The sequence below is a fragment of the Amblyomma americanum genome, chromosome 5 (assembly GCF_052857255.1).
Source record: "Amblyomma americanum isolate KBUSLIRL-KWMA chromosome 5, ASM5285725v1, whole genome shotgun sequence".
Lineage (NCBI taxonomy): Eukaryota > Metazoa > Arthropoda > Arachnida > Ixodida > Ixodidae > Amblyomma > Amblyomma americanum.
Window position 1 is genome coordinate 20,060 of NC_135501.1, and position 26,502 is coordinate 46,561.

The following is a 26,502-nucleotide window of genomic DNA, read 5'->3' on the forward strand; positions in this document are numbered from 1 at the left end:
AATTGGTCAGTGGTGTAGCGTTTCGTCTGTGAAATGCGAGAAGAAAAAATCACCCTCTGCTCCGTGTGCTGCCACGGTGCCAAATAGTTCCAGTGATGGTCGTGGCGTCCTTGTAATCCAGGCAAAGTGAGCGTGTCACGTGCTTCAACAAAACCGGACAATTTACCGGCGCATCAGGACGCCGCCGCAGTGTCTTGATGCCGCTGTACCGCAGGCACTTGGACAGTGGTCGAGCGTTTCGCCTGTTAAATGCAGGGTAAAAAATCACGCTCTGCTCCGTGTGCTGCCACGCTGCCAAATGGTTCTAGCGATGGTCGTGGCGTTCCTTTAAGCCAGGCAAAGTGAGCGTGTCACGTGGTTCAACAAAACCGGTCAATTTACCGGCGCATCAGGTCGACGCCGTAGTATCTTGATGCAGCTGCATCGCTGGCACTTGGTCAGTGGTGGAGCATTTCGCCTGTGAAATGCAGGGTGAAAAAAATCACGCCCTCCTCCGTGCGCTGCCCCACTGCCAAATGTTTCAAGCGATGGTCGTGGAATTCTTTTAAGGCCGGCAAAGTGAGCGTGTAACGTGGTTCAACAAAACCGGTCAATTTACCGGCGCATTAGGGCGACGCCGCAGTATCTTGATGCAGCTGTATCGCAGGCACTTACTTGGTCAGTAGTGTAGAGTTTCGTCTGTAAAATGTGAGGTGAAAAAATCACGCTCTGCTCCGTGTGCTGCCAAGCTGCTAAATGGATCCAGCGATGGGCGTGGCGTCCTTTTAAGCCAGGCAAAGTGAGCGTGTCACGTGGTTCAACAAAACCGGTCAATTTACCGTTGCATCAGGACAATGCTGCAGTATCTTGATGCCGCTGTATCACAGGCACTTGGTCAGTGGTGGAGCGTTTCGCCTGTGAAATACAAGGTGAAAAAAATCACGCTCTGCTCCGTGCGCTGCCACGGTGCCAACTGTTTCCAGTGATAGTTGTGGAGTCCTTTTAAGCCAGACAAAGTGAGCGTGTCACATGGTTCAACAAAACCGGCCAATTTACCGGCGCATCAGGACGACGCCGCAGTGTCTTGATGCCGCTGTACCGCAGGCACTTGGTCAGTGGTAGAGCGCTTCGCCTGAGAAATGCAGGGTGAAAAAAATCACGCTCTGCTCCTCGTGCTGCCACGCTGCCAAATGGTTCTAGCGATGGTCGTGACATTGCTTTAAGCGAGGCAAAGTGAGCGTGTTACGTGGTTCAACAAATCCGGTCAATTTACCGGCGCATCAGGACGACGCCGTAGTATCTCGATGCAGCTGTACCGCAGGCACTTGGTCAGTGGTAGAGCGCTTCGCCTGAGAAATGCAGGGTGAAAAAAATCACGCTCTGCTCCTTGTGCTGCCACGCTGCCAAATGGTTCTAGCGATGGTCGTGACATTGCTTTAAGCGAGGCAAAGTGAGCGTGTTACGTGGTTCAACAAATCCGGTCAATTTACCGGCGCATCAGGACGACGCCGTAGTATCTCGATGCAGCTGTACCGCAGGCACTTGGTCAGAGGTGGAGCGCTTCGCCTGTGAAACGCAAGGTTAAAAAAATCACGCTCTGCTCCATGCGCTGCCCCGCTGCCAAATGTTTCCAGCGATGGTCATGGCGTTCTTTATGCCAGGCAAAGTGAGCGTGTCATGTGGTTCAACAAAACCGGTCAATTTACTGGCGCATCAGGATGACGCCGTAGTATCTTGATGCAGCTGCATCAAAGCAATTGGTCAGTGGTGGAGCATTTCGCCTGTGAAATGCAAGGTGAAAAAAATCACGCTCTGCTCCATGCACTGCCCCGCTGCGAAATGTTTCCAGCGATGGTCATGGCGTCCTTTTAAGTCAGGCATAGTGAGCGTGTCACGTGGTTCAACAAAACCGGTCAATTTACTGGCGCATCAGGACGACGCCGCAGTATCTTGATGGAGCTGTATCGCTGGCACTTGTTCAGGGGTGGAGCGTTTCGCCTGTGAAATGCAGGGTGAAAAAAATCACCCTCTGCTCCATGCGCTGCCCCTCTGCAAATGTTTCCAGCGATGGTCATGGCGTCCTATTAAGCCAGGCAAAGTGAGCGTGTCCCATGGTTCAACAAAACCGGTCAATTTACTGGCGCATCAGGACGACGCGGCAGAATCTTGATGCCGCTGTACCGCCGGCACTTGGTGAGTGGTCGAGCGTTTCGCCTGTGAAATGCAGGGGGAAAAAAGTCACGCTCTGCTCAGTGTGCTGCCACGTTGCCAAATGGTTCTAGCGATGGTCGTGGCGTTCCTTTAAGCCGGGCAAGGTGAGAGTGTCACGTGTTCAACAAAACCGGTCAATTTACAGGCGCATCAGGACGACGCCATAGTATCTTGATGCAGCTGTATCACAGGCAATTGGTCAGTGGTGGAGCGTTTCGCCTGTGCAATGTAGGGTGAAAAAAATTACGCTCTGCTCCGTGCGCTGCCCACTGCCAAATGTTTCAAGCGATGGTCGTACCATCCTTTTAAGCCCGGCAAAGTGAGCGAGTCACGTGTTTCAACAAAACCGGTTCTTTTACCGGCGCATCAGGACGACGACGCAGTATCTCGATGCAGCTATATCGCAGGCACTTGGTCAGTAGTGTAGCGTTTCGTCTGCGAAATGCGATGAGTAAAAATCACCCTCAGCTCCGTGTGCTGCCAAGGTGCCAAATGGTTGCAGTGATGGTCGTGGCGTCCTTTTAAGCCAGGCAAAGTGAGCGTGTCACGTGGTTCAACAAAACCGGCCAATTTACCGGCGCATCTGGACGCCGCCGCAGTGTCTTGATGCCGCTGTACCGCAGGCACTTGGTCAGTGGTCGAGCGTTTCGCCCGTTAAATGCAGGGTAAAAAAAATCACGCTCTGCTCCGTGTGCTGCCACGCTGCCAAATGGTGCTAGCGATGGTCGTGGCGTGCCTTTAAGCCAGGCAAAGTGAGCGTGTCACTGGTTCAACAAAACCGGCCAATTTACCGGCGCATCAGGTCGACGCCGTAGTATCTTGATGCAGCTGCATCGCTGGCACTTGGTCAGTGGTGGAGCATTTCGCCTGTGAAATGCAGGGTGAAAAAAATCACGCTCTGCTCCGTGCGCTGCCCCACTGCCAAATGTTACAAGTGATGGTCGTGGCATCCTTTTAATCCCGGCAAATTGACGTGTCACGTGGTTCAACAAAACCGGTCCATTTACCTGCGCATCAGGACGACGCCGCAGTATCTTGATGCAGCTGTACCGCAGGGAGTGGGTCAGTGGTGGAGCGTTTCGCCTGTGAAATGCAGGGTGAAAAAAATCACCCTCTGCTCCATGCGCTGCCCCTCTGCAAATGTTTCCAGCGATGGTCATGGCGTCCTATTAAGCCAGGCAAAGTGAGCGTGTCACGTGGTTCAACAAAACCGGTCAATTTACTGGCGCATCAGGACGACGCGGCAGAATCTTGATGCCGCTGTACCCCCGGCACTTGGTCAGTGGTCGAGCGTTTCGCCTGTGAAATGCAGGGGGAAAAAAGTCACGCTCTGCTCCGTGTGGTGCCACGCTGCCAAATGGTTCTAGCGATGGTCGTGGCGTTCCTTTAAGCCGGGCAAGGTGAGAGTGTCACGTGTTCAACAAAACCGGTCAATTTACCGGCGCATCAGGACGACGCCATAGTATCTTGATGCACCTGTATCACAGGCAATTGGTCATTGGTGGAGCGTTTCGCCTGTGCATTGTAGGGTGAAAAAAATCACGCTCTGATCCGTGCGCTGCCCGCTGCCAAATGTTTCAAGCGATGGTCGTGGCATCCTTTTAAGCCCGGCAAAGTGAGCGTGTCACGTGGTTCAACAAAACCGGTCCATTTAACGGCGCATCAGGACGACGACGCAGTATCTCGATGCAGCTGTACCGCAGGCACTTGGTCAGTGGTCGAGCGTTTCGCCTGTTAAATGCAGGGTAAAAAAAATCACGCTCTGCTCCGTGTGCTGCCAGGCTGCCAAATGGTTCTAGCGATGGTCTTGGAATTCTTTTAAGCCCGGCAAAGTGAGCGTGTAACGTGGTTCAACAAAACCGGTCAATTTACCGGCGCATTAGGGCGACGCCGCAGTATCTTGATGCAGCAGTATCGCAGGCACTTGGTCAGTAGTGTAGCGTTTCGACTGTGAAATGCGAGGTGAAAAAATTACGCTCTGCTCCGTGTGCTGCCACGCTGCCTAATGGTTCTAGCAATGGTCGTGGCATCCTTTTAAGCAATGCAAAGTGAGCGTGTCACGCGGTTCAACAAAACCGGTCAATTTACCGGCGCATCAAGACGATGCCGCAGTATCTTGATGCAGCTGTATCACAGGCACTTGGTCAGTGGTGGAGTGTTTCGCCTATGAAATGCAAGGTGACAAAAATCACGCTCTGCTCCATGCGCTGCCCCGCTGCCAAATGGTTCCCGCTATGGTCGTGGCATTGCTTTAAGTGAGGCAAAGTGAGCGTGTCAAGTGGTTCAACAAAACCGGTCAATTTACCTGCGCATCAGGACGACGCCGTAGTATCTCGATGCAGCTGTACCGCAGGCACTAGGTCAGAGGTGGAGCGCTTCGCCTGTGAAACGCAAGGTTAAAAAATCACGCTCTGCTCCATGCGCTGCCCCGCTGCCAAATGTTTCCAGCGATGGTCATGGCGTTCTTTATGCCAGGCAAAGTGAGCGTGTCATGTGGTTCAACAAAACCGGTGAATTTATTGGCGCATCAGGACGACGCCGCAGTATCTTGATGCAGCTGTTTCACAGGCACTTGGTCAGTGGTGGAGCATTTCGCCTGTGAAATGCAGCGTGAAAAAAATCACGCTCTGCTCCGTGCGCTGCCCCACTGCCAAATGTTACAAGCGATGGTCGTGGCATCCTTTTAAGCCCGGCAAATTGACGTGTCACGTGGTTCAACAAAACCGGTCCATTTACCGGCGCATCAGGACGACGGCGCAGTATCTTGATGCAGCTGTACCGCAGGGATTGGGTCAGTGGTGGAGCGTTTCGCCTGTGAAATACAAGGTCAAAAAAACCACGCTCTGCTCCATGCGCTGCTCCACTAACAAATGTCTCCAGCGATGGTCGTGGCGCCCTTTTAAGCCAGGCAAAGTGAGCGTGTCACGTGGTTCAACAAAACCGGTCAATTTACTGGCGCATCAGGACGACGCCGCAGTATCTTGATGGAGCTGTATCGCTGGCACTTGTTCAGTGGTGGAGCGTTTCGCCTGTGAAATGCAGGGTGAAAAAAATCACGCTCTGCTCCGTGCTCTGGCACGCTGCCGATTGGTTCCAGCAATGGTTTCGGCGTCCTTTTAAGCGATGCAAAGTGAGCGTGTCACGTGGTTCAACAAAACAGGTAAATTTACCTGCGCATCAGGACCACGCCGCAGTATTTTGACGCAGCTGTACCGCATGTACTTGGTCAGTGGTCGAGCGTTTCGGCTGTGAAGTGCAAGGCGAAAAAATCACGCTCTGCTCCGTGCGCTGCCACGCTGCCAAATAGTTCTAGCGATGGTCGTGACGTCCTTTTAATCCAGGCAAAGTAAGCGTGTCACGTGGCTCAACAAAACCGTTCAATTCACTGGCGCATCAGGACGACGACGCAGTATCTTGATGCAGCTGTATCGCTTGCACTTGGTCAGTGGTGGAGCGTTTCGCCTGTGAAATGCAAGGTGAAAAAAATCACGCTCTGCTCCGTGCGCTGCCGTGCTGCCAATTGGTTCCAGCAATGGTCGTGGTGTCCTTTTAAGCCAGGCAAAGTGAGTGTATCACGTGGTTCAACAAAAGCGTTCAATTTACCGGCGCATCAGGATGACGCCGCAGTATATTGATGCAGCTGTATCGCAAGCACCTGGTCTGTGGTGGAGCGTTTCGTTTGTGAAATGGAAGGTAAAAAAATCACGCTCTGCTCCATGCGCTGCCTCACCGCCAAATGGTTATATCAATGGTCGCGGTGTCCTTTTAAGCCAGGCAAAGTGAGTGTATCACGTGGTTCAACAAAAGCGTTCAATTTACCGGCGCATCAGGATGACGCCGCAGTATATTGATGCAGCTGTATCGCAAGCACCTGGTCTGTGGTGGAGCGTTTCGTTTGTGAAATGCAAGGTAAAAAAATCACGCTCTGCTCCATGCGCTGCCTCACCGCCAAATGGTTATATCAATGGTCGCGGTGTCCTTTTAAGCCAGGCAAAGTGAGTGTATCACGTGGTTCAACAAAAGCGTTCAATTTATCGGCGCATCAGGATGACGCCGCCGTATATTGATGTAGCTGTATCGCAAGCACTTGGTCAGTGGTGGAGCGTGTCGTTTTTAAAATGCAAGGTAAAAAAAACATGCTCTGCTCCATGCGCTGCCCCGCTGCTAAAGGTTTCCAGCGATGGTCGTGCCGTCCTTTTAAGCCAGGCAAAGTGAGCGTGTCATGTGGTTCAACGAAACCGGTCCATTTACCGGCGCATCAGGACGACGCCGCAGTATCTTGATGCAGCTGTACCGCAGGCACTTTTTCAGTGGTCGAGCGTTTCGCCTGTGATATGCAGGGTGAAATAAATCGAGCTCTGCTCTGTGCGCTGCCACGCTGCCAATTGATTCCTACAATGGTCGTGGCGTCCTTTTAAACCAGGCAAAGTGAGCGTGTCACGTGGTTCAGCAAAACCGGTCAATTTATCGGCTCATCATGACGATGCTATAGAGGCTAGAAGGTTTTCCTAGTGTCGCGACAAGGCCGGCGCCGCTGAAATAACTTGCTATGCGCAAGGCAGATGGCGCTTCTGCTCGCTGGCGTGCCGGCGGGCGCAAGAAGCCCCTATGGGGGTAGTGCTCTCTGGTTCAGTCGGTTGATCGTGTGTGGGCTGCTGTCACTGTTTTGACAAGGCGTTAAAGTGTTAAAGACAGTGCAAACTCTGGCATAGGCTGTCTTGTCACTTAGATTCGACACGGACTAGCTGTAACACCGACAGCGTGCCGCGGCAGGAGCAAATGCAAGCGTCACGTCGGTCCCGACCTACTGCGCCGTACAGAAGCGTAAAAACACATCTTGTACAAGATACCGAAACGAAAAAAGTAAGCGGGACAAATTGCAGGATGGAACGTCTTTATTACACAAGGTTTCATGGCAACAATTTACTAATGCCTTTCCCTGTGCGAAGTGCCATTTGCGAGGCTACTGACCGCGCCTCATTTTCAGCAGCTTTTTCTTTTCTCGCTGCACGACGCACTCTTTGTTTAGTGACTTTACAAGGAAATGCATCCTAGTCAAGGCGTAAAACTTGATCACTTCTGTCGTAATTCGGCGTCCATGATGCTCGCAGCCCACACCTTGAAGCTCACGTCCCTGAAGAAAAGGCAGAAAGCTGACCATGCTATCTGCGTGTAGCTTATTGCGGCTGAAAAACACCGTAAATGCGTCCTCAAGCTTTGCTATTAGCTGTTCAATCGGCCTTGACGGATAAACTAAACCTCCATGGTCAAAATTTCGAGTAAGCGAGGCATTGTTGTTTGACTCAGCTTGCAAATGCAAAGTGCTGAAATAAGTTGCACATTCAGGGCAAGGAAATCTTTTAAGAATTTTTCTCACAACATACCCAGCTACATAAAAAAATTAGTCTGCTGTCACTTTTTCGTCAACACAACCCTGATGGTCGCCCAGGCTGCTGTGCTCCGCCAGCAGCTCTGCAGCAGAGGCCAAGTTTCCTCCATCCAGTAAATTATCGACAAGTTCAGTTATTCGTGCATTTTTTTCTTTGGTGACATCAGATGGTTGCAACAGGGCAATCACTACTTCTGCAGGAACGTTTGCTCCTTTTGGCGGCTTTGCGAGGCTGTAGAAAGCCAGGTTGTTTATAATTATCAAAAACTGCCCCACAGTTGGATGGTCATTGCAACCGAAGCACTGGCGCACAATCTCAAATGCATTCTCCATCCTGTCTTGGCTTAGGTTTGCGGTCAACAAGTACTTGTATTGCAGGGACGTGGTCAGGTAGTTTACAAGCGACAGTGTGCTTTTCAGCGTTACACGCAGCCCAAGGGCAGTTCCTGCACTTAATAAGCCGCCACCATGCTGTGCAGCATATTCCTCCCATTCGTTGAGAAAAACAATGAACTCATTCAAAAACTGTGCACTTCTTGAATCAGCACGAAGGCCTTTTGATGGTTTTCTAGACGACATTATAAAAATTAGACTTTCCATTAGTTTCACAAACCGTTCTGTCGGTTCGATGTTACGGACGTTGTCCCTTTGCAATTGGTCCCGGTAAAAGAAAATACCCTTTAGTACCTCATGACTGAAGAGCTGAAATGCAAGGTTTACTCGCATTTTTTCGAACGCGCTTGGAAGCACATGTGCTTGCGTGATGTGTGGCATCACCTTCAATGTCACAGATCCTTTGTCCATTTTCTAGGCTTCCTCTATTACATAAGCATGTGCGTGTCCACCTGGAATTTGTATGCCTTTTCCAACAAAAGCATTCCGCACACACTTCACCAGGTGAGGGAAGTCCGATATGAAGTGGATACTTCTTTCTTTGTTTACAGGGTGGGGCACTTTACACTTGATTTCCTTAGATGAAGCTGCACAGATGAGAAACCAGTATCAGTAACTGTTGAGCTAAACAAAACAAAAGCTTTTAAGCAGTTTTAATGCAATAAACCTACCTTTGATGCCGAACAGCTTCCACAGGCACCTGTTCCAGGGAGCTCCATCACTTGTCCAAAAATCGACGAAAAGACCCGATTTCTCGGCAAGTATGTGCCTTCAAGAAGTATTTTCGAAAGCATAGCAGCTTTCACATTGCCTTTGGCAGCAAATACTCCTAGAATTTGGGTCCATTTTCCTGCAAATACAGAACATTGTATTGTGAGGAAAATAGTGTAAGCACCACAGGCATGGTGTCAGTGAAAAATATTTTCAAAAAACATCTGCTTCGTTCTCAAACATTTAACTCCTGAACGTACAGAAGTACTAACTTTTGTATAATAAAAACACAATTGCACAACCTTACTTGACTAACGCACCTTGGAATGGCTGGAACAATATCCCTAGGCCATGATCACTCAGCACGGTCTTGCTGCTTTCGTCGTTAAACGGGCCGAGATCAACAAAACCACTAAGTTCACCAGAGCCCATCACGTTAATGTTCTCGGAGAGCTTTATCTCGTCGAACACAATTCCCCCATGGCGACTAACTTCATCCATTTCATTTGTCTTCTTTTGAAGCGCCGAGAATACGCTGCGATTAAACCCAAATGTGCTCTTAAATCCCTGCAAATACTTGTCCAGGCATGACTTGCTTGGCAAGGCCATAATCTGATGCCGCCTGACATGTCCATAGAGCTGCGGGATCCTCATTCGCATGAGGATACATTCCAGCACCCACAGCTGATCGAACCGCATGCCACGGGTTGACTTTCTGGAAGCTGCCTCGAAACATACCTTCACAGCAAGGCGCTGCTTTGGAGGAAGGCCTCCGATTTTCTCCTCCAGCACAGTAGTTGGGATAGACTGCGTGAGCGCCCGTAGGTCTTCGGCAGTCTTGTTGATCTTAGACAGTTTTTTTTGCCCTGAATAAGTGAAGGGATTTTCGCTTCCTTGCAATTATTTGTTTCAATGTCGCTAGTCGCTTCTTATGTTGCCTGTTGAACTGGTTCAAGATGAGCTTCCTTGAGTATTTGCATCGTAGACAAGTATTGCCATCGAACGTCGTCACAGTGCAGGTTTTCGAGAAGTACGCTTTTCCATACTGTGTATGTTGGCCAGGTGAGAGAGGCTCAATCTGACAGCCGGGACAAAGTGGCAATTTATCTGCCTTCATCAACGCTGCGACGGCGTCCTCTTCACCATGCACATGAAATTCTTCAACTTTGATGCTTCTGCTGTGCAATGTGCAGATGTACCCAGCTGCTTCGGCGGAAGCCGAAAACGTTACGTGCTTGATCACGCGCACGTCACTTGGTTCCAAACTGATGTGCCACCCGAAGCACAGAGTGGCAGGATCGTTCAACAAAACAATTCTGCAACAAGATGATGACGGAGGGACAATGTCACGAAACGGATGCAGTGCGTGCGATGGCAGTTCTAAAGTGCACCCTTCATCACTGACATCTGCAGGGTCGTTGTTGATTCCGTTACCTGATGCCATGCGCTTTGATGGTGGCAGACAGTTGTCCGCTAGGTTCCTTTCCTTCCTTTTCTGGGGAACAGGCCTCGTCATTTCATTTCATTTATTTACCCTCAGGGCCGTTAGGCGTTACAGAGGGGAGTGGGAATAACATATAAGTAAAAAAAAAACAAAAACAGCAGCTAAAAAATTTGAATATAGCTACAGCACACACTGATTTAAGATTAGTAACAGCACTAGCAAAAGGCAGCATTACACAAAACAAACCACAAAAGAAAACAGCAGCAAATAAAATAAAACATAGATATAGACAGTAACTTATATAAAATTAGTAACAGCGTTTCGAAAGGCAACAGTATCGGTAATTTCAACAATATCGTGGGGAAGGTGATTCCAGCTGACACAAGTTCTGGGTATGAATGAATCGTGAAAAAATCTCGTGCGACAAGGAGGGATCCAAACTTTGTGGCGGTGATCCATGCGTGCTGAAATATATGATGGTCTTTTTAACAACCTCTCTTTAAGATAAGGATTATGATAAATTTTGTGAAAAGTACATAATGAAGCTATTGACCTGCGATGGGAAAGAAGCGGTAGGGAAAGGTTAGCTTTCATGGCAGTTACACTACTAGTACGATGATAGTTGGAAAGTATGAAACGACAACCGCGGTTTTGAACTGATTCTAAGTCAGAAATGAGAGATTCGACCCCAGGGTTCCACACCGATGAAGCACATTCCAATTTAGAGCGGACCAAGGTTTTGTAAAGTAGTAGTTTTAATGAACTCGGTGCACATGAAAAATTTCTGCGAAGGTATCCAAGGATGCGGTTAGCGTTATTTATAATGTAGTCAACATGAGGTTTCCAAGACAGGTTAGAAGAGACATGAACACCCAGATATTTATAAGACGACACAGTTTCAAGAGTGATGCCATTAATGCAGTAGGTAGAGTGTGTAGTAGACAGACGAGAAATGGGCAAACGCTTGCATTTAGTAATGTTTAGCTTCATATTCCACAGGTTACACCAATCCAGTACCTTGTTAATATCTGACTGAAGAACAGATGCATCATTATCGTCATTAATTTCGCGGTAAATAACACAGTCATCGGCAAAAGGACAAACGGAAGACGATATAGTAGTGGGTAAGTCGTTTATATAAATGAGAAAGAGGAGGGGTCCAAGAACGGACCCCTGAGGCACACCAGAGCCAACAGGCGAGGAATCTGAATTGACGTTATTTGCTGTTACGAACTGACTTCGGTTTGAAAGAAAGCAATACAACCATGCAAGTAATGTGGAATCGATGTTAAGGCTGTTTAGTTTAAGAAAAAGAAGCTCATGTGAAACCTTGTCAAATGCTTTAGAAAAATCCATAAATATAGAATCAGCACGGGACCCGCGATCTAGAATGCAATGCAAGTCATTTGTGAAGCATATGAGTTGCGTTTCGCATGAAAATGATTTACGAAAGCCGTGTTGGGCATTACTGAAAAAGCAATTGGATTCTAAAAAGGTAACAAGATGAGAGTAGATGACATGTTCCATGATTTTACATGGAATGCTGGTGAGCGACACAGGGCGAAAGTTATCAGGGCAATGTTTATCGCCAGACTTTATCGCCAGATTTGTTGTTTTGTTTTGAAAGACCGGAACTTCACAAAAATCGGACGACACTTTTTATCCGAGAACACACCAATGTAGGAGGGAGCATCAGGAAATATCGTCGGAACGGCATCATCGGTGAGCGCTGGCCGCTCGCGATCAATTTCCACCACTTTCCCGTTTATGACGTGCCTGAACGTCCTTTGGACATAGCGTTCGTTGAAATGCCTTGAGCAAACGACACAGGTTTCGTCGAGAGCCTTGCCATCTCGCTTTATGTTTCGAGCCCATTCTTGCAACCGATGAGGGTCGGACGGGGAGCGGAACAACGACACTTTTTCTTTCGACGACTTGTAGCCACCTTTGCAGAGCGGCACGAAACACGTGCGTCCTTTTTTATCGGCATTATCACACGTGCTGCACAGACGTCACTTTTTTCAACACAACGAGTCATCGAGAGTTGCACAAACAAAACACACAAATCAAAGCGCGCGCGCACTTGCCAACTGGCTGGGCGAACGGCGCGGCTAGCATAGAGCGGCCAAAGCCGCTCGCCTGCAAGCAGCAGCGCCACCTACGCAGTGAATCCAAACTGGTTTCACAGGCGCCCCTTGAAACGGCGGCCGTTCACGACACTAGGAAAAACTTCTAGCCTCTGTAACGATGCCGCAGTATCTTGACGCAGCTGTACCGCCACTTTTTCAGTGGTCGAGCGTTTCGCCTGTGAAATGCAAGGTTAAAAAATCACGCTGTCACGTGGTTCAACAAAACCGGTTAATTTACCGGCGCATCAGGACCACGCCGCAGTATTTTGATGCAGCTGTACCGCAGGTACTTGGTCAGTGGTCGTGCGTTTCGGCTGTGAAGTGCAAGGTGAAAAAATCACGCTCTGCTCCGTGCGCTGCCACGCTGCCAAATAGTTCTAGCGATGGTCGTGGCGTCCTTTTAAGCCAGGCAAATTAAGCGTGTCACGTGACTCAACAAAACCGGACAATTTTCCGGCGCGTCAGGACGACGACGCAGTATCTTAATGCAGCTGTATCATGGGCACTTGGTCAGTGGTGGAGCGTATCGCCTGTGAAATGCAAGGTGAAAAAAAATCACGCTCTGCTCCATGCGCTGCCCCACTGCCAAATGGTTCTAGCAATGGTCGTGGCGTCCTTTTAAGCCAGGCAAAGTAAGCGTGTCACGTGGTTCAACAAAACCGGTCAATTTACTAGCGCATCAGGACGACGCCGCAGTATCTTGATGCAGCTGTATCGCAGGCACTTGGTGAATGGCGGAGCGTTTCGCCTGTGAAATGCAAGGTGAAAATAATCACGCTCTGCTCCGTGTGCTGCCACGGTGCCAAATGGTTCCAGCGATGGTCGTGGCTTCCTTTTAAGCCAGACAAAGTTAGCGTGTCACGTGGTTCAAAAAAACCGGTCAATTTACCGGTGCATCAGGACGACGCCGCAGAATCTTGACGCATCTGTATCGCTGGAATTTGGTCAGTGGTGGAGCGTTTCGCCTGTGAAATGCAAGGTGAAAAAAAAAACACGCACTGCTCCATGCGCTGCCCCGCTGCCAAATGTTTCCAGCGATTGTCGTGGCGTTCTTTTAAGCCAGGCAAAGTGAGCGTCACGTGGTTCTACAAAAGTGTTCAATTTACCGCCGCCGCATCAGGACGACGCCGCATTATCTTGATGCAGCTGTACCGCCGGCACTTTCTCAGTGGGCGAGCGTTTCGCCTGTGAAATGCAAAGTGAAAAAAATCACGCTCTGCTCCATGCGCTGCCATGCTGCCAATTGATTCCAGCAATGGTATTGGTGTCCTTTTAAGCCAGGCAAAGTGAGCGTGTCACGTGGTTCAACAAATACCGGTCAATTTTACGGCGCATCAGGACTACGCCGCAGTATCTTGATGCAGCTGTATCACAGGAACTTGGTCAGTGGTGGAGCGTTTCGCCTTTGAAATTCAAGGTGAAAGAAAATCATGCTCTGCTCCGTGCGATGCCCCGCTGCCAAATGGTTCCAGCGATAGTCGTGGCGTCCTTTTAAGCCAGGCAAAGTGAGCCTCTCACGTGGATCAACAAAACCGGTCAATTTACCGGCACATCAGGACGACGCCGCAGTGTCTTAATGCAGCTGTACCGCAGGCCCTCGGTGAGTGGTCGAGCGTTTCGCCTGTGAAATGCAAGGTGAAAAAATCACGCTCTGCTCCGTGCGCTGCCCCGCTGCCAAATGGTTCCAGCGATGCTCGTGTCGTCCTTTAAAGCAAGGAAAAGTGAGTGTGTCACGTGGTTCAACAAAACCGGTCAATTTACCGGCACATCAGGACGACGTGGCAGTATTTTGATGTAGCTGTACCCCCGCCACTTGGTCAGTGGTCGAGCGTTTCGGCTGTGAAATGCAAGGTGAAAAAAATCCCGCTCTGCTCTGTGCGCTGCCACGCTGGCAAATGGTTCTAACAGTAGTCGTGGCGTCCTTTTAAGCCAGGCAAAGTGAGCGTGTCACGTGGTTCAGCAAAACAGGTCAATTTACCGGCGCATCAGGACGATGCCGCAGTATCTTGATGCAGCTGTATCACAGGCACTTGGTCAGTGGTGGAGCGTTTCGCCTGTGAAATGCAAGGTGACAAAAGTCACTCTGCTCCGTGCGCTGCCATGCTGCAAAATGGTTCCGGCGATGGTCGTGGCGTCCTTTTAATGCAGGCAAAGTGAGTGTGTCACGTGGTTCAACAAAACCGGCCGATAAACCGGCGCAACAGGACACCGCCGCAGTATCTTGATGCAGCTGTACCGCAGGCACTTGGTCAGAGGTGGAGCGTTTCGCCTGTGAAATGCAAGGTTTAAAAATCAAGCTCTGCTCTGTGCGCTGCCACTGTGCAAAATGGTTCTAGCTATGGTCGAGTCATCCCTTTCAGCCAGGCAAAGTTAGCGTGTGAGGTGGTTCAACAAAACCGGTCAATTTGCCGGTGCATCAGGACGACGCCGCAGTATCTTGATGCATCTGCATCGCAAGCACTTGGTCAGTGGTGGAGCGTTTCGCACGTGAAATGCAAGGTAAAAAATTACGCTCTGCTCCATGCGCTGCCCCACTGCCAAATGGTTCTAGCAATGGTCGTGGCGTCCTTTTAAGCCAGGCAAAGTAAGCGTGTCACGTGGTTCAACAAAACCGGTCAATTTACTAGCGCATCAGGACGACGCCGCAGTATCTTGATGCAGCTGTATCGCAGGCACTTGGTGAATGGCGGAGCGTTTCGCCTGTGAAATGCAAGGTGAAAACAATCACGCTCTGCTCCGTGTGCTGCCACGGTGCCAAATGGTTCCAGCGATGGTCGTGGCTTCCTTTTAAGCCAGACAAAGTTAGCGTGTCACGTGGTTCAAAAAAACCGGTCAATTTACCGGTGCATCAGGACGACGCCGCAGAATCTTGACGCATCTGTATCGCTGGAATTTGGTCAGTGGTGGAGCGTTTCGCCTGTGAAATGCAAGGTGAAAAAAAAAACACGCACTGCTCCATGCGCTGCCCCGCTGCCAAATGTTTCCAGCGATTGTCGTGGCGTTCTTTTAAGCCAGGCAAAGTGAGCGCCACGTGGTTCTACAAAAGTGTTCAATTTACCGCCGCATCAGGACGACGCCGCATTATTTTGATGCAGCTGTACCGCCGGCACTTTCTCAGTGGGCGAGCGTTTCGCCTGTGAAATGCAAAGTGAAAAAAATCACTCTCTGCTCCATGCGCTGCCATGCTGCCAATTGATTCCAGCAATGGTATTGGTGTCCTTTTAAGCCAGGCAAAGTGAGCGTGTCACGTGGTTCAACAAATACCGGTCAATTTTACGGCGCATCAGGACGATGCCGCAGTATCTTGATGCAGCTGTATCACAGGCACTTGGTCAGTGGTGGAGCGTTTCGCCTGTGAAATGCAAGGTGAAAAAAGTCACGCTCTGCTCCGTGCGACTACGATGCAAAGATGCCCTGCGGCTGGCCAATGCATTCGTGACCCGCCGGATTTTATATTCGGCTCCCTACCTCCACCTACGCAAATGCGATGAGAATGCCTTAGAGGTAGTTCTCCGCAAGATTTATAAGAGAGCGCTCGACCTCCCCATAACGACGTACAACAAGCGTCTCCTCGGTCTGGGGATGACCAACACCTTTGGGGAGTTACGAGAAGCTCATCTTAACAATCAATACTTGCGCCTAAGCAAAACACCTGCGGGGAGCCGCCTTCTAACCCGCTTACACTTTGCACTCCAGGTGCGACCCCTTCCGAAGAACATGACTGCAGACACCCATGATGGTCGCCGTCTCGCGCGGGCGGAGGCTATTTCTCAACAATATGGCCACAAGCCAGGTGTCTTCTATGTGGATGCGGCCGGCCCGCACCATGGGGGTTGGTACACGGCGGCCGTCATCCACCAAAACACTACAGTTCAGGGCCTTACTTTCCGTGCCCCAAACATTACATTTGCGGAAGAGATCGCCATTGCACTGGCCGCCGCAGATCCAGAGTCCCGAGTCATTATTACGGACTCTAGGGGCGCCTGCCGCAATATTGAGGAAGGGTACATTCCAGACCGTGCTTTCAAAATTCTCCACGCATGCGATTACACAGGGTTTCCGACCCATCGTACCATCGTGTGGGCTCCGGCTCATGCGGGTCTTGAGGGGAACGAGGCAGCCGACGCTGCCGCCCGCGCGCTTACTCACCGGGCGTCGCCTCATCCGCAGCCTGATCCGGAATTCAATTTCAATCCGGCCATCACCTTTAAAGAGATCACCTCTCTTTATCAAAATTTTCATGGTCTCTATCCCCCTCCCTGTAAAGGCCTCACCAGGGTGGAGGAGCGCTGGCTTCTCCGCCTCTATACCAATACTGTACTGTGCCCGGCAGTACTTAAGCACTTCAATTCTTCTTTCTCGGGCGCGTGCCCACACTGTGAGGAGGAGTTTTCGGACACCTACCACATGGTGTGGGCATGCCCTTCCAATCCTGCCTACCCACCCCACCTCCACCCCACTCGAGACGCCTGGGAAGCTGCCCTGCGCGGCTGCTCCGAACTCCATGCCCAACAGGCATTGGTAGCTAGAGCCCGAGCCGCTGCGGAAGCTACAGGGATCCCGGACAAGGGCTCCCTCCTAGTGTTTGTAAGGGACGGGTCCTTCCGGCTCGCCCCATCGACCTCTCACTGTAAATAGAAATAAAAGTTTTCCTCCTCCTCCTCCCCGCTGCCAAATGGTTTCAGCGATGGTCATGGCGTCCTTTTAAGCCAGGCAAAGTGAGCGTGTCACATGGTTCAACAAACACGGTCAATTTAATGGCGCAACAGGACACCGCCGCAGTATCTTGATGCAGCTGTATCACAGGCACTTGGTCAGTGGTGGAGCGTTTCGCCTGTGAAATTCAAAGTGAAAGAAAATCATGCTCTGCTCATTGCGCTGCCATGCTGCAAAATGGTTCCAGCGATGGTCGTGGCGTCCTTTTAATGCAGGCAAAGTGAGTGTGTCACGTGGTTCAACAAAACCGGCCGATAAACCTTCGCAACAGGACACCGCCGCAGTATCTTGATGCAGCTGTACCGCAGGCACTTGGTCAGAGGTGGAGCGTTTCGCCTGTGAAATGCAAGGTTTAAAAATCAAGCTCTGCTCTCTGCGCTGCCACTGTGCAAAATAGTTCTAGCTATGGTCGTGTCATCCTTTTCAGCCAGGGAAAGTTAGCGTGTGAGGTGGTTCAACAAAACCGGTCAATTTACCGGTGCATCAGGACGACGCCGCAGTATCTTGATGCATCTGCATCGCAAGCACTTGGTCAGTGGTGGAGCGTTTCGCACGTGAAATGCAAGGTAAAAAATTACGCTCTGCTCCATGCGCTGCCCAGCTGCCAAATGTTTCCAGCGATGACCGGGGCGTCCGTTTAATCCATGCAAAGTGAGCGTGTCACGTGGTTCAACAAGACCGTTCAATTCACTGGCGCATCACGACGACGCCGCAGTATCTTGATGCATCTGCATCGCAAACACTTGGTCAGTGGTGGAGCGTTTCGCACGTGAAATGCAAGGTAAAAAATTACGCTCTGCTCCATGCGCTGCCCCGCTGCCAAATGTTTCCAGCGATGACCGGGGCGTCCGTTTAATCCATGCAACGTGGTTCAACAAAACCGTTCAATTCACTGGCGCATCAGGACGACGCCGCAATATCTTGATGCAGCTGTATAGCGGGCACTTGGTCAGTGGTGGAGCGTCTTTATTACACAAGGTTTCATGGCAACAATTTACTAATGCCTTTCCCTGTGCGAAGTGCCCTTTGCGAGGCTACTGACAGCGCCTCATTTTCAGCAGCTTTTTCTTTTCTCGCTGCACGCCGCACTCTTTGTTTAATGACTTTACAAGGAAATGCATCCATGATCCTCGCAGCCCACACCTTGAAGCTCACGTCCCTGAAGAAAAGGCAGAAAGCTGACCATGCTATCTGCTTGTAGCTTATTGCGGCTGAAAAACACCGTAAATGCGTCCTCAAGCTTTGCTATTAGCTGTTCAATCGGCCTTGATGTATAAACTAAACCTCCATGGTCAAAATTTCGAGTAAGCGAGACATTGTTGTTTGACTCAGCTTGCAAAGGCAAAGTGCTGAAATAAGTTGCACATTCAGGGCAAGGAAATCTTTTAAGAATTTTTCTCACAACATACCCAGCTACATAAAAAATTAGTCTGCTGTCACTTTTTTGTCAACACAACCCTGATGGTCGCCCAGGCTTCTGTGCTCCGCCAGCAGCTCTGCAGCAGAGGCCAAGTTTCCTCCATCCAGTAAATTATCGACAAGTTCAGTTATTCGTGCATTATTTTCTTTGGCGACATCAGATGGTTGCAACAGGGCAGTCACTACTTCTGCCGGAACGTTTGCTCCTTTTGGCGGCTTTGCGAGGCTGTAGAAAGCCAGGTTGTTTATATTTAACAAAAACTGCCCCACAGTTGGATGGTCATTGCAACCGAAGCACTGGCGCACAATCTCAAATACATTCTCCATCCTGTCTTGGCTTAGGTTTGCGGTCAACAAGTACTTGTATTGCAGGGACGTGGTCAGGTAGTTTACAAGCGACAGTGTGCTTTGCAGCGTTACACGCAGCCCAAGGGCAGTTCCTGCACTTAATAAGCCGCCACCATGCTGTGCAGCATATTCCTCCCATTCTTTGAGAAAAACAATGAACTCATTCAAAAAGTGTGCACATCTTAAATCAGCACGAAGGCCGTTTGATGGTATTCTAGACGACATTATAAAAATTAGACTTTCCATTAGTTTCACAAACCGTTCTGTCGGTTCGATGTTACGGACGTTGTCCCTTTGCAATTGGTCCCGGTAAAAGAAAAAACCCTTTAGTACCTCATGACTGAAGAGCTGAAATGCAAGGTTTACTCGCATTTTTTCGAACGCGCTTGGAAGCACATGTGCTTGCGTGATGTGTGGCATCACCTTCAATGTCACAGATTCTTTGTCCATTTTCTAGGCTTCCTCTATTACATAAGCATGTGCGTGTCCACCTGGAATTTGTATGCCTTTTCCAACAAAAGCATTCCGCACACACTTCACCAGGTGAGGGAAATCCGCTATGAAGTGGATACTTCTTTCTTTGTTTACAGGGTGGGGCACTTTACACTTGATTTCCTTAGATGAAGCTGCACAGATGAGAAACCAGTATCAGTAACTGTTGAGCTAAACAAAACAAAAGCTTTTAAGCAGTTTTAATGCAATAAACCTACCTTTGATGCCGAAGAGCTTCCACAGGCACCTGTTCCAGGGAGCTCCATCACTTGTCCAAAAATCGACAAAAAGACCCGATTTCTCGGCAAGTATGTGGCTTCAAGAAGTATTTTCGAAAGCATAGGAGCTTTCACATTGCCTTTGGCAGACAAATACTCCTAGAATTTGGGTCCATTTTCCTGCAAATACAGAACATTGTATTGCGAGGAAAATAGTGTAAGCACCACAGGGATGGTGTCAGTGAAAAATATTTTCAAAAAACATCTGCTTCGTTCTCAAACATTTAACTCCTGAACGTACACAAGTACTAACTTTTGTATAATAAAAACACAATTGCACAACCTTACTTGACTAACGCACCTTGGAATGGCTGGAACAATATCACTAGGCCATGATCACTCAGCACGGTCTTGCTGCTTTCGTCGTTAAACGGGCCGAGATCAACAAAATCACTAAGTTCACCAGAGCCCATCACGTTAATGTTCTCGGAGAGCTTTATCTCGTCGAACACAAGGCCCCCATGGCGACTAACTTCATCCATTTCATTTGTCTTCTTTAGAAGCGCCGAGAATACGCTGCGATTAAACCCAAATGTGCTCTTAAATCCCTGCAAATACTTGTCCAGGCATGACTTGCTTGGCAAGGCCATAATCTCATGCCGCCTGACATGTTCATAGAGCTGCGGGCTCCTCATTCGCATGAGGATACATTCCAGCACCCACAGCTGATCGAACCGCATGCCACGGGTTGACTCTGGAAGCTGCCTCGAAACATACCTTCACAGCAAGGCGCTGCTTTGGAGGAAGGCCTCCGATTTTCTTTTCCAGCACAGTAGTTTGATGGACTGCGTGAGCGCCCGTAGGTCTTCGGCAGTCTTGTTGATCTTAGACAGTTTTTTTTGGCCCTGAATAAGTGAAGGGATTTTCGCTTCCTTGCATTAATTTGTTTCGAAGTCGCTAGTCGCTTCTTATGTTGCCTGTTGAACTGGTTCAAGATGAGCTTCCTTGAGTATTTGCATCGTAGACAAGTATTGCCATCGGACGTCGTCACAGTGCAGGTTTTCGAGAAGTACGCTTTTCCATACTGTTTATGTTGGCCAGGTGAGAGAGGCTCAATCTGACAGCCGGGACAAAGTGGCAATTTATCTGCCTTCATCAACGCTGCGACGGCGTCCTTTTCACCATGCACATGAAATTCTTCAACTTTGATGCTTCTGCAGTGCAATGTGCAGATGTACCCAGCTGCTTCGGCGGAAGCCGAAAACATTACGTGCTTGATCACGCGCACGTCACTTGGTTCCAAACTGATGTGCCACCCGAAGCACAGAGTGGCAGGATCGTTCAACAAAACAATTCTGCAACAAGATGATGACGGAGGGACAATGTCACGAAACGGATGCAGTGCGTGCGATGGCAGTTCTAAAGTGCACCCTTCATCACTGACATCTGCAGGGTCGTTGTTGATTCCGTTACCTGATGCCATGCGCTTTGATGGTGGCAGACAGTTGTCCGCTAGGTTCCTTTCCTTACTTTTCTGGGGAACAGGCCTCGTCATTTCATTTCATTTATTTACCCTCAGGGCCGTTAGGCGTTACAGAGGGGAGTGGGAATAACATATAAGTAAAAAAAAAACAAAAACAGCAGCTAAAAAATTTGAATATAGTTACAGCACACACTGATTTAAGATTAGTAACAGCACTAGCAAAAGGCAGCATTACACAAAACAAACCACAAAAGAAAACAGCAGCAAATAAAATAAAACATAGATACAGACAGAGACTTATATAAAATTAGTAACAGCGTTTCGAAAGGCAACAGTATCGGTAATTTCAACAATATCGTGGGGAAGGTGATTCCAGCTGACACAAGTTCTGGGTATGAATGAATCGTGAAAACATCTCGTGCGACAAGGAGGGATCCAAACTTTGTGGCGGTGATCCATGCGTGCTGAAATATATGATGGTCTTTTTAACAACCTCTCTTTAAGATAAGGATTATGATAAATTTTGTGAAATGTACATAATGAAGCTATTGACCTGCGACGGGAAAGAAGCGGTAGGGAAAGGTTAGCTTTCATGGCAGTTACACTACTAGTACGATGATAGTTGGAAAGTATGAAACGACAACCGCCGTTTTGAACTGATTCTAAGTCAGAAATGAGAAATTCGACCCCAGGGTTCCACACCGATGAAGCACATTCCAATTTAGAGCGGACCAAGGTTTTGTAAAGTAGTAGTTTTAATGAACTCGGTGCACATGAAAAATTTCTGCGAAGGTATCCAAGGATGCGGTTAGCGTTATTTATAATGTAGTCAACATGAGGTTTCCAAGACAGGTTAGAAGAGACATGAACACCCAGATATTTATAAGACGACACAGTTTCAAGAGTGATGCCATTAATGCAGTAGGTAGAGTGTGTAGTAGACAGACGAGAAATGGGCAAACGCTTGCATTTAGTAATGTTTAGCTTCATATTCCACAGGTTACACCAATCCAGTACCTTGTTAATATCTGACTGAAGAACAGATGCATCATTATCGTCATTAATTTCGCGGTAAATAACACAGTCATCGGCAAAAGGACAAACGGAAGACGATATAGTAGTGGGTAAGTCGTTTATATAAATGAGAAAGAGGAGGGGTCCAAGAACGGACCCCTGAGGCACACCAGAGCCAACAGGCGAGGAATCTGAATTGACGTTATTTGCTGTTACGAACTGACTTCGGTTTGAAAGAAAGCAATACAACCATGCAAGTAATGTGGAATCGATGTTAAGGCTGTTTAGTTTAAGAAGAAGAAGCTCATGTGAAACCTTGTCAAATGCTTTAGAAAAATCCATAAATATAGAATCAGCACGGGACCCGCGATCTAGAATGCAATGCAAGTCATTTGTGAAGCATATGAGTTGCGTTTCGCATGAAAATGATTTACGGAAGCCGTGTTGGGCATTACTGAAAAAGCAATTGGATTCTAAAAAGGTAACAAGATGAGAGTAGATGACATGTTCCATGATTTTACATGGAATGCTGGTGAGCGACACAGGGCGAAAGTTATCAGGGCAATGTTTATCGCCAGACTTGTGCAGCGGAATCACCCTCCCAACCTTCCAGTCATTGGGAATACAGCCTGTTTCCAGAGACTGGTCAAATAGTTTGGTAAGGATCATTGAACTGTACATCTTTGTATTAACCAGAAATTTCGAATTAATGTTATCGACGCCACAGGAGGAAGAAATCTTAAGGTCCTCAATTATTCTCAGGATGCCAGTTGTGTCAAAAAGAATTGGATCCATGGGAAAAGCATCCAAGACCGGACACTCCCGATTGGTAAGGCAAACATTGCCAGAAAAAGCAGCAACAAAAACACTATTAAGAACACTAGCGCATTCATTAGGTGATTATGCAACGCCGTCTGAAGATGTAAGTAGTATTGACGAACTATCTTTCTGGTTCACAGTGTTCCAAAACTGTCTAGGGTTATTAATCAGCAGAGCAGGCAAACTACTGTTAAAGAAGGAGTCCTTAGCATTTTTCAGAGCTAATTTGTACTCAGCGGCCGCAGAAAGGTAACCGTCCCATCGTTCTTGCGAATTCGATGATTTGGCCGAGCGAAACAAACGTTTTTTCTAATTGAATAGCCTTTTTAAAATGTTATTGAACCACGGTGATTGGCTATTACACCGCAAAAGTCTTAGTGGCAAAAATGTATTAGTGAGACGTTCAACAGTGTCCCTAATCAATTCCCAATTAGTGTGGACAGAACGCTGTGAAAATTCTGGTAAATAACTGTTTAAGAAAAGAGCTAATTCACGATTAATGGCATCATAGTCCGCCCGTTTGTAATCTCTAATAGACTTGAAAATGCTCCGGCAATTAGGAATTTTAATTTTTACATCGAAATGAAGCAACGAGTGATCACTAAGACCAGGTAAGTACGAGATTGAAGGGATAAGACCCGGCGCGTTGGTTAACACAAGGTCTAATACACTGGAACATGATGGCGTGACTCGAGTTGGCTTAGCAACTAGCTGCGAAAGGTTGAAATCCAAACAGGTTCGCAAAAAGTTATTGCATTCGGTAGAAAAGGGGCGAGGATACGGCGATGTATTAGTCCACACGATGCTGGGATAATTGAAGTCACCAGCAAGAAGGATTGCCGCACCCGGATAACGTACTGAGATCATGTTGAGCATCATGCAAATCTTCAACGAAATTTGCACACGAAGACGGGGAATGGTAGCATATGCCCAGAATCAGTTTCCTGAAATGAACATGAAGTTCAACCCAAACCAACTCTAAGGTGTTAGAAAGACTAATGGGCGAAGACACAATATTATAGGCGATGGCTATTAAAACACCTCTACTTCTATGACCTCTATCAGAACGATAAACATTGTAGCGCTTCTTGCAATCGAACAGTTCCTTGCTCTCTATCATTGCAGAGAGCCACGTTTCGGTCAGCAGTACAACATCGGCATCACATGAGTCGATGACAGAGCTTAGATCTTCCCGCTTTGGTACTATGCTTCTGATGTTTGTGAAAAGAATTGAAAGCGCTGTCTTATCTCCAGTCGCCCGCCCACTGCCCCTCCCGTATCTCTATGGCGAAGCGTGTGGCGAGCCAGAAGCAGAAGCAGTGCAATAAGGGGCCACTAAAGATCCCGGTGGGCCAGTTAGCTCGAAAATGCTATCGGGAATAGGGTCAAAGGCGTAGCATTTGTTGTTACAATACAGTTTGTTATACCTCAGCTTATACTTAAAGTCAGCATCCTTCGCGAACTGCACAAGCTTCTTTCGAGCGACACGTGTCTGCACAGAATAATCTTCACTTACAGTGACCTTTTTATTTATAAGTTTGGTAGACTGCACTAGGATTTGTTGTTTTGTTTTGAAAGACCGGAACTTCACAACAATCGGACACTTTTTATCCGAGAACACACCAATGTAGGAGGGAGCATCAGGAAATATCGTCGGAACGGCATCATCGGTGAGCGCTGGCCGCTCGCGATCAATTTCCACAACTTTCCCGTTTATGACGTGCCTGAACGTCCTTTGGACGTAGCGTTCGTCGAAGTGCCTTGAGCAAACGACACAGGTTTCGTCGAGAGCCTTGTCATCTCGCTTTATGTTTCGAGCCCATTCTTCCAACCGATGAGGGTCGGACGGGGCGCGGAACAACGACACTTTTTCTTTCGACGACTTGTAGCCACCTTTGCAGAGCGGCACGAAACACGTGCGTCCTTTTTTGTCGGCATTATCACACGTGCTGCACAGACGTCACTTTGTTTCAACACAACGAGTCATCGAGAGTTGCACAAACAAAACACACAAATCAAAGCGCGCGCGCACTTGCCAACTGGCTGGGCGAACGGCGCGGCTAGCATAGAGCGGCCAAAGCCGCTCGCCTGCGAGCAGCAGCGCCACCTACGCAGTGAATCCAAACTGGTTTCACAGGCGCCCCTTGAAACGGCGGCCGTTCACGACACTAGGAAAAACTTCTAGCCTCTGTAACGATGACGCAGAATCTTGATGCAGCTGTACCGCAGGCACTTTTTCAGTGGTCGAGCGTTTCGCCTGTGAAATGCAAGGTTAAAAAATCACGCTGTCACGTGGTTCAACAAAACCGGTCAATTTACCGGCGCAACAGGACCACGCCGCAGTAATTTGATGCAGCTGTACCGCAGGTACTTGGTCAGTGGTCGAGCGTTTCGGCTCTGAAGTGCAAGGTGAAGAAATCACGCTCTGCTCCGTGCGCTGCCACGCTGCCAAATAGTTCTAGCGATGGTTGTGGCTTCCTTTTAAGCCAGGCAAATTAAGCGTGTCACGTGACTCAACAAAACCGGACAATTTTCCGGCGCGTCAGGACGACGACGCAGTATCTTAATGCAGCTGTATCATGGGCACTTGGTCAGTGGTGGAGCGTATCGCCTGTGAAATGCAAGGTGAAAAAAATCACGCTCTGCTCCATGCGCTGCCCCACTGCCAAATGGTTCTAGCAATGGTCGTGGCGTCCTTTTAAGCCAGGCAAAGCAAGCGTGTCACGTGGTTCAACAAAACCGGTCAATTTACTAGCGCATCAGGACGACGCCCCAGTATCTTGATGCAGCTGTATCGCAGGCACTTGGTGAATGGCGGAGCGTTTCGCCTGTGAAATGCAAGGTGAAAACAATCACGCTCTGCTCCGTGTGCTGCCACGGTGCCAAATGGTTCCAGCGATGGTCGTGGCTTCCTTTTAAGCCAGACAAAGTTAGCGTGTCACGTGGTTCAACAAAACCGGTCAATTTACCGGTGCATCAGGACGACGCCGCAGAATCTTGATGCATCTGTATCGCTGGAATTTGGTCAGTTGTGGAGCGTTTCGCCTCTGAAATGCAAGGTGAAAAAAAATCACGCACTGCTCCATGCGCTGCCCCGCTGCCAAATGTTTCCAGCGATTGTCGTGGCGTTCTTTTAAGCCAGGCAAAGTGAGCGTCAGGTGGTTCTACAAAAGTGTTCAATTTACCGCCGCATCAGGACGACGCCGCATTATCTTGATGCAGCTGTACCGCCGGCACTTTTTCAGTGGGTGAGCGTTTCGCCTGTGAAATTCGAAGTGAAAAAAATCACGCTCTGCTCCATACGCTGGTATGCTGCCAATTGATTCCAGCAATGGTATTGGTGTCCTTTTAAGCCAGGCAAAGTGAGCGTGTCACGTGGTTCAACAAATACCGGTCAATTTAACGGTGCATCAGGACTACGCCGCAGTATCTTGATGCAGCTGTATCACAGGAACTTGGTCACTGGTGGAGCGTTTCGCCTTTGAAATTCAAGGTGAAAGAAAATCACGCTCTGCTCCGTGCGATGCCGCGCTGCCAAATGGTTCCAGCGATAGTCGTGGCGTCCTTTTAAGCCAGGCAAAGTGAACTTCTCACGTGGACCAACAAAACCGGTCAATTTACCGGCACATCAGGACAACGCCGCAGTGTCTTAATGCAGCTGTACCGCAGGCCCTCGGTGAGTGGTCGAGCGTTTCGCCTGTGAAATGCAAGGTGAAAAAATCACGCTCTGCTCCGTG

General features: G+C 48.8%; 2 pseudogenes; both read right to left on the minus strand.

Moving 5' to 3' along the window:
* Positions 1-8,643: 8,643 nt before the first annotated feature.
* On the minus strand, positions 8,644-12,245 carry LOC144133684 (uncharacterized; annotated as a pseudogene).
* A 6,055-nt stretch (positions 12,246-18,300) lies between these two features.
* LOC144133685 (uncharacterized) lies at positions 18,301-24,832 on the minus strand (annotated as a pseudogene).
* Positions 24,833-26,502: the final 1,670 nt, after the last annotated feature.